The 8856-nt window shown below is 44.8% G+C and overlaps 1 protein-coding gene across 1 annotated transcript in view; it reads left to right on the plus strand.

The window, feature by feature from the left end:
- PACRG (parkin coregulated) overlaps positions 1-8856 on the plus strand; it is a gene marked incomplete at its 5' end in the record, with an annotated part of 515654 nt that overhangs the window by 501918 nt on the left and 4880 nt on the right. The window lies entirely within an intron of this gene.

Genomic DNA, 8856 nt, shown 5'->3' on the forward strand with positions numbered 1-8856 from the left:
AAAGGAAGCCTTTTGAAAACTAATTCTCTATGAATGTTCCTCATTCTGGAGTTAATTACTCCAAATTATTGATTGATTACACAATTTCTTCCTCATTGCTTAACACAAACTCTCTGCTCCCTCAATTCCCAGAGTAGTGCCTGGGGTCACTTGAGCTCCTCTGTGAGTTATAGGGACCCTTCAGGCCATCTTCTTGCTCTCTGAAATTATGCTTCTGTATGAAGCCATGCTTTCTGAATCAGTAAAAAAGACATGTACACTGCAATGCCTTGTGCACCAGAGAAATCCAACTCTTCTTGCCACTCCCCAGCTTCCCAGGATGATCATATGAGATTCTGTGTCTTTTATAAAGACTCCAAGTTAGATAAATAAACTAAACATGGGAAAGAATCAATCCCATAAGGAGAAAAAAGTCTAAGTAACAAAAAAAAATATGGAAAAATATTAACCCTCCCAATAATTAGAAAAATGGCAACCAAAGCAACCTAAAGTTACATTTTCTATACATTGAATTAGCAAACAAGATCTTTATTATAACAACTACTGCTGCAATAAAACAGGTACACTCATACTCCTCTAGCAAATTATGAGTTGGCATAAGCTTTCTGAATAATCAATATGGCAATGTAAACCAATAACTACAATAAGTTCATATTCTTTGAAGCTATAGCCTCATTTCTGAGAATTGTTGCAAGGAATAATATGAGTAAAGAAAAAGACTGTATCACCAGGTTGTTTATTACATTCGTATCAAAAATTGTGCAAATGAGGATGGAGTAGACATACCTAGAGAAAAGCGTGAAGCCATTCATACTGTTCCCACCCCACGGTTATTAAACAGCCATTGCAAATGACAACTGTGCCTGGTGTATATCAAGGCTGATAAAATGCATGTGATAACTTAGTGAAACTCCACACTCCAAACACAACATGTTTCAACCTCAAGGCCTCTGCGCCCACGGTCTGTCCCCCGGGGAAGGCTCCTCACACAGCTGCCTTCTGCACATGCAGGTCTCAGGGTAAGTCTAATTTTCCTGGGAAGACCTTACCACCCACCACCTGCTCCCACACCACAGCATGCTAGACCTTGTGGGTCAGCTACACTCCGACATCCTCTGCCTAGTGATTGGTTGACCGGCATATTATCTGAGCCCTCCCCCAGAAGGGAAGCCCCCCCAGTCCTGGCTTCAGTCCCCTGTGCCATCCTCCGCTACTGGAGCACCAGGTCCCAGCTGCTCTTCTTGAAATCTTGGCAGAAGCTAGAGGATGACACCTGAGTTCAAGTTAGAACCTGGTTCCTCCAGGAATCTACTCCCTCGTTCTTCCCCTCCTCACACTGGGGAGCCAGTTTGTCACAGCCACTGATCTGGGCACAGGCCTATGTCCAGACTCTTGGTTTCATTTTCACAGAAACCTTCAGCTCAGACAGGCAGCTCGGATGATGGGAGTTTCTGGAGTCCAGGTAGTCTGCTGTGGGAAGTATTAATGGACAGGCAACTTCCTGGCCTCTGGGACAACACCAGATCTGATGCCTACTCTTCCTCCCTGCAGCACCAGGCAGGCCATGCAGGTGACAGAGCTGGCTGCTCCTCCTCTGCTTCACAGGCTGAGTGCACTAGTGCCTGCCTTAGTAGCCCCTCCACAGCCCAGCTCACAGGAATGGCCAGAACAGCCACTCTCCCCAGCCCAGCTCCCTGCAGCAGGGCCTGCCTGCAAGAAGAAGAGTAGGCAAGGGAGCTGGTGTCATCCCAGAGGCCAGGAGACTTGCCACAAACGCCTCCCCCCACAGCCTACTTGACGCCTGAAATCCCCTCCATCAGAGCTGCTCTCTGAGCTGAAAGTGTGACCACCACTGGCCCCACCACAGAGGCCAGGTCTCTAAGTCTAGGACTCAGGTCTCATTGATAGAAGAGCTCCTGAATGCAGAGTATTTGTAAAGTCAGGGACTAAGTGGATCACCTTGTATAGAGGCCTCAGGCAGCAAAAGGCTAACAGGTAAGGACCTAGAGCGAGCCCAAGCTCCATCCAGATCTCTCTCACCCTTCTGGGGACTCATTGTCCAGACCAATGGGGAAATGAAGACCTAACAGAAGCTTAGCAAATGTGCTTGTTGGCCGGGCCATTCGCTCCAGGTTCCTCAAGGCTCTGGGTTGCCTTACAGAAATCAGATTTGGGAATTTGATCCGGGGCAGGAACTATGAGGTCTACTCCCATCTCAAGGGATCAGGGCCATAGCTTTGGAGAAGCTAAAGAAGGAATCCACACAGAGAAGGTGGCAGGGACAGAGACTTTAGCTGTAGTTTAAGAAGCAGGAAGGCAAGTTTCCTAGGTGACTCAATCCCAGACTCTCCCCTCCTACAGGAGTAAGACATGAACCAGACACTGCCCCAAGTCTTCTCACCATCTCCTGCCCAGCATCTCTCTCTCTCCTGTGGTCACACAGGCAATGAGACTGCTAAATTCTCTCTCTCTCTCTCTCTCTCTCTCTCTCTCTCTCTCTTCTCTCTCTCTCTCAGCTACTTGTCTCGTGTAAGATTGGACTTATGATGCATATATTAAATTCTAATAAGACATCCTCCTCAAAACACTAATATTAAGCCCTTCAGGAATGCCAGAAAATAATGATCTTGTTTGTGGTGGCTTTGAGGCACACATGTCAGATGTGCATGCAAAAAATAAAATCCACTTTTTCCTGTGGGTTTGCTAGGATTTCAATTCTCAGAGCCAGCCAGCAATCCAGGGAGCTGGCTAATCATGAACTGTACTCCTAAAATTAGAAGAATTGGGACTTTGTGAAGGCACAAGAGAAATCCGAAGGGCCAGCCACCCTCACCCAGCCAAGCCTGACCACTGTGGTGGGAGAACAAGAACCAGTCTCTCTTCCCCTTTCACGGAGGCACTAACACACTGAACTATATCTGGAGGAAAATGAAATGACTTAGTGTAAGTTTAGCCATAAATGGTTTTCAGATAAAGTCCTGCAACCAAGAATCTTGAAAAGGGTCCCAGGTTCAGTCTAGGCTAGAAAAAGAAACTGTGGAACCTCACAGTCGTCCGTCTCAAAGAGGAGGGCACGGTGTCCGTGGCAGATCCAGGTGACGCTGCTCTGTAGACTGCGCCACCTGAGGACACCACGGCAGCCCAGCTTTTACAGCCCTGCCCCTTCTGGGAGGCGCCCCAATGAGCCCTTTGTATTAAACAATGAAGCAAAAAGCTCACTTGCTGGTGTTCAGGTGGCCGTCCTCCTCCCATCCCAGAGGAGAGTGAAATTATGGATAATCGACAGTTATCTAGGAGCTATGGTGTTGGTAAAATAGCAAGTACAGTTACGATTGTCAGAATTTATCAACAGCATGTGACAGAGCTTAAAACACAGCATACATCCTCCTTCTGTTCTTGCTCCTGTCCTCAGGGGCACACATGATCACTCCTGTTTCAATCAGAGACTTCAGGAGCAGCTGAGGGCGCCTGGCACTGGGATGCAGGGCCATTTGGGGTCAACAGAAGCCTGTGGGCACCCTTTGGACCTCCTCTCAACCCTCGGGATACTATGGTTTTATTTCCACGCTGCCTTTATCTCGGCTCACCTACGCAAAGTCCTGATTCAGAGCAAAGCAAATGGGTACACTAAACTGAGGCATTTTAAGAGATAAAACTGTATCTCGGGCAAATAAACACTCTTCATTCAAAACTATCAAAAGTCAGCATATTTCACTATCAGCACTTGCAACAAGCTTCAGCCTCCATTCTTGTACAGTCCCAGTTTTGCTGCTGTGGCAAATTAAATGTCCACATTTAGGTTTTTCCCCACACCGTTTAGATGTCTCTCTCCCTCTCTCACTCTCTCACTGTAAAGCCAAAACTTTGATTAGACTTTAGCAAAACCCTAAACATTCATAAAAATGTTGCTAGGCAAGCTCAAGTGTTCTGCATTGGTACGCTTGGGGGCAAAGTGACTGTCTCTTGCCACATTTAACTCACCATTGTGGAAGCTGATAAAAGTTGAGAGTCAGAGCTTTGAAAGACATTTCAAGGTTATTTTAAACTGAGACCATCATAAAAGGCTTGAAGACTTTAACTCTGTCCCTTTTACAGCAGTTAGCTCAGTCCAGCACAGCAGATTGCTTTGATTTGTTCATTAAATATATTATTTTTGCATTAATTGAGCTCATTTGATGAGAAATATTTCTACTCTATAAAATTTCCAGCTAGTGGCTTGGAAATCTATTCAAATTCTTCACCCATAAATTCATTTTTTAATTTTTAAAGACTAGATCCTTTAGGCAAGCTGAGATATGTCCCAAATAACCATAGTGACCATCTGATCTGCACAAATGGAACCGTGGAACAATGTGCATTTTTGTTGTAAGCACAATTAGTGGGTTTATCTATTTAATTATTTTTTTCAATAAAATGGAGAGTACACGAACCCCATTAAAGTCTTCTGCTCCGCAGCTCTGTGCCTGCGGGCAGGCCCATCTTCTACAGCAATTTAACCACAACCTGTGGAGATGCTAGATGCACAAAGGCCTGTCAGAGTTCACTGTATAGGTGAAACTTCTAAAAAAGATAATTTGAAAGGTGCATTTCTCCACAGTCATCTGTGTTTGCTGGTAACATTTGTTAGAAATCCAAATTTTTAAAAATTGTTTTTCACTTTTGTGTCTCAATTACAGGGGGAAAAAAAGCTGTAATGGGTTGTATCTGACATCATTATTGTTTCCTAGAAATGGAAAACAGTGATAACAGCAGCTATTCTGCTCACTTAAACAGCTTCCAGCATCAGTCTAGAAGTCCTTAAAATCATTTCCAATAGGTTTGCATCACTCCTGAAAGCAGCAATAAGTAGTTCCTTTTCAACCAGAGAAGCTTATTTTGCTGTTTCTCAGGCTGGCTGAAAATGACCATGTAAGCTATGGAAGAAATTAAATTAGACAGAACTTAAACATTAACTGAGAGCTCTATAAAAATCCCACATCTTCTTCTTGGAGCAAAGACTGCTAATGAAGTAAATAGGATAATCTGATTTTCCTCTATAGAAAAGAAAATTTTTCTTTCTCAATTTAAGGAAAATCTAGGTGAATCCTATTTTAAGTTAAGGAAGACACTGAAAAATCAATGAAATAAAATAGAGAACTTTCAATCCTCTAACCCTGGGCGTGTGCTACAACCTACTACCAGCATTTTCCTAGTGGGGGGCAGGCGTCCCAGGGCCTCCGTCAACATCAGATCCATGAAGCACAGTTGGAGAATTCTAAAAAGCAAGGACCTGAAGGGAAACCAGAGACCTCCTAACCTTCAGAAAGAAGGGACACTTGAAATTTAATTCATAAACTCCCCCTTGTCTGTGACTGGATTTGGGCCTTGTTTTTGTTTTTGAGGCTATAGAAAGACCGTTCAGATACTTCAATATTCCGACTTTCTCCCTTCTCACCCTATTGCTGCCATCCTGCAGATACAGGTTCGCCCTGCACCCCTCGAACCTCCACGACGCAGCAAAGACGTCCCTGTGTGACCCTCAGGCTGCTTTTCTCTCTCATATGCATTTAAGCTCTGCCAGTTCTTCATCTGTAAACTAAGTAACTAACACATAGTAGGTCTACAAATAAATCCTAGTAAATGCTCATAGAGATGGAGAAGCCCAGTGTAAAGTGAGCCCTGGAATCCCTCACGTTCACCACTCATCTATGGCACTGGCCACCTCCTTGAGACCAGTCCACCCTGATTTCTGTCCTCCCGCAGGTACCTCTGTGATTGGTGCTGCATCTCATGGACTCATAAACCCAAACCCAGGGTCAGCAAGGACTGCCCAGGAGGGTCTCCTTGCCGGGCCACAACAAGGGCACCATGTGCCAGCATCTGTCCCCAACTCTGCTGATGACAGTCCTTCCCTGAGAGCCCCACGGGGCCTGGACCCTCGTTCTAAACCTTCCCGTCACCCTTCCTACATTTGAATGGAATTCTGCCTCACTTCCTTTTCTAGGATTCCTGTGTCCCCTGTTGCTCATGTCAAAGTCTTTTCACCTCCAGGAACATCAGTTCCCTTCTCACGGAGGGGAGCTACGGTGTTATTCAGCTCCCACAGCTATTCTAACTGCAGAAGCGACATTGTGTTCTTGTTGTTGCCCCTCATGAGATAAGTCAACAGGGAAATCACTTAGGACAGACAAGCTAGAATGGCCTGATCCTTTTTGACACAATCTGCTCATTGAGTCATGTTGGCCAACAAAACGAGAGATAAGTTTGCGCTTCATAAGCTTGACTCCTTCTCAGTTTATTGATGACTGACTTCGTCATTGTATTTATGCTGTGCAAGGATTATTGGTGAGACCTCTTGTTTTCTCAGTATAAAGTTCAAGTCAAAATAGTCCTTCATCAAAGAAGAATCTAATTGGGCAAATCATTGTCAATTGAACATGTGGAAAAAACAAAACAAAACAAAAAAAAAACAGCCCACACATTAGCCTAAGGAATGAAAATTCCACACCAACTTACTGAAATTGCAGAATGCAATAACATTTGGTAGTGTGTCAACAAATAACGTGAATTTTTAACAGTGCTCTCTTTCTTAACTACAATTAATTTTATAAACATTAGGTCCTTTGGGGTTTTCTTAGAACTTGAATTTGAACTTTTAACAATTATCCAGTTGCTTTTTGATCATATTTCCAGTTGAAATACAAGGCACCCATTGAATAGCCGTCATTTCCAGGGGCTTGTTCCAAAGTTCTGTTGATATTATAGAAGGTAATGCTAGGATGAGGAGGCACAGGATCATCCAAAATTTAGTCCCTTCCTATACAAAGGCAGGGACTCCAGTTCAGAGGCGGAAAGCAACCTGCCCACTGAAGAACAGCTACTGAGTCACTGAAAACCGCTCTTTCCAGTCATTCATCTTAAGTGGAGTGTCCTTTCCACTGCACCAGTGTTCTCCAATATTCCCGTTGACCTCTTAGAAACATTGCAGTTGGAAAATGACAATTGTTGAGAGCTCATCATGGTCCATCTCAGTGAAGTTTAGATGTTGAATTGGCAGTTGGCCCAAGACCCATGGTATCTTCAGTCCCACAAGTGATGGATGAAACCACTCAGGAGGTGAGATGCCTCCTGGAGCCCTCCCAGAGGTGGTGGCTCAGCGGCCTCTTGCTTTAGTCCCCAGCTTTGGTGTCAAAGAGAGGGCGGGGGTGGGGGGGATGCCCAGCTGGGAACCAAGGACTTGCTTCAAAGCTTTCATCTTCAGAGGAAGGAAATCTTGTGAATTTCATTAATGTCAACAAGATCTGAGGGGATTTGAAGTATTTAAGCCCCTGGGCCTCTCTAGCAGGCCAGATGCTGTGGTTATTATAAGTTTTGGGGTTGCAAAACCATTCCAACTCTGATTCATACATACATGAACCAAGACTTTGGAAATAACCATTGTCCGGTCATCCTTCAGGGTATGACCTGAAGACCTTCAGTTTCCAAGAGGGATCTGGAGTCAGCCAAGGAAGCAGTGGCTAAGCGTGACCCCAAGACAGAAACACCCAGAATTCCCAGTGGGGTGACATGTTAAGATTGAGAGGGGAAAAGGTCAGTTCCCTCAAAGCAACAGCAAAACTAAATAAAGAAAGTGATTTCTTTAGGTTTCTAAAAGCAGATAACCTCATAACATTTTCCCCAAAGCCTTCTTCTTATACTCAATGTAGAAAAACGAGTTCTGTCCTAGATTCCATGCCCCGCCTTGTCCTCTCCTCTCCATCCTCTCACCTCCAGAAAAGGCCAGAGTGGGGTTCACAGCTGCGTTCCCCGTGATCACCCAAGCTTCCTGGGAGAAAATCCATGCAGCTTTATTCTAGAACAGGCAAACATGTTTCTACAAAGGAAACTGAATCCAAGCTAACTCCAAATAAACAGCTATTTCTGCTTAAACAAATGTCAGCCCTTTATGGTATTGGAACTGAAGATAGCTTAAAAGACAAAACATAGCCAGGATCTTCTTTTCCTCTTTTATTAATTCAAATTAAAAGGAAAAAACTAAAGTAGCCATATCTGACCTCACAAACATTGTGTTATCTTTTTAATGACACCTTTTTTAAGTGGCAAGAGTTATCTTCTTAAAAAATTTTTACTTCTTAAAAAGGTTTACTGCATGAAAACAGATGTATATGTTTAAATATCAGTTAGAACAATCAGGGAATTGCTGTTCTGGCCACCTCAATCTTCTGACTGCTAATCACCAAATGCAGAGAGAAAACTCACTTGAATCACCCAGCAGAGAATCTGCAATTTGGTTCCGTGTGATGTCTGCAGTAGGTTTCTCCTGCACATACCTGTCGAGACCTGGGCCCCGGGAACTCACTTGCTCTGCCCCATGTCATCACCATGATCCAATACGGAAGGAGGCAGCGTCAGCTGTGACTAGTGCCGTGGGGTCTCAAGGGAAAGTCCTCCAGTCGGGCTTCAGAGGCTTGGTGTTTCTTAGTCTAGAATCTGAAATCTGAAAAATGACCTTTCTGGTCCAAAAAGAAGTGCTTGTGCCTCTTCCCTTGGTCTTTCTTAATTCCACTCCACCCTGCTGCACTGAGCTCACCCAGCCCCAATGGGCAAGCACCGCGCACCAGAGTTTGATCAGCCACCGGGTGCGCCAGACGCCCCGGAAGGTGGCATGGCAAAGGTACTTCAGCAGTTTGCTGCACGATGATGAAGCTCTCAAGGAAGAACAGCTTCCACCCGGACCAGGCCTAGACTCACTTTCAAGTTCTGTGTGCAAAGAGCCTATGTGTGAAAACCCCCACTGCCCACAGGTGGCCAGAGGAAGGCAGAGGCCAAGAGGGTGTCGCAAGCCATGTGCCTGAGCAGCAGTTAACTTCAAAGCCC

The sequence above is a fragment of the Spermophilus citellus genome (genome assembly GCF_964194105.1).
Source record: "Spermophilus citellus genome assembly, chromosome: 5".
NCBI lineage: Eukaryota > Metazoa > Chordata > Mammalia > Rodentia > Sciuridae > Spermophilus > Spermophilus citellus.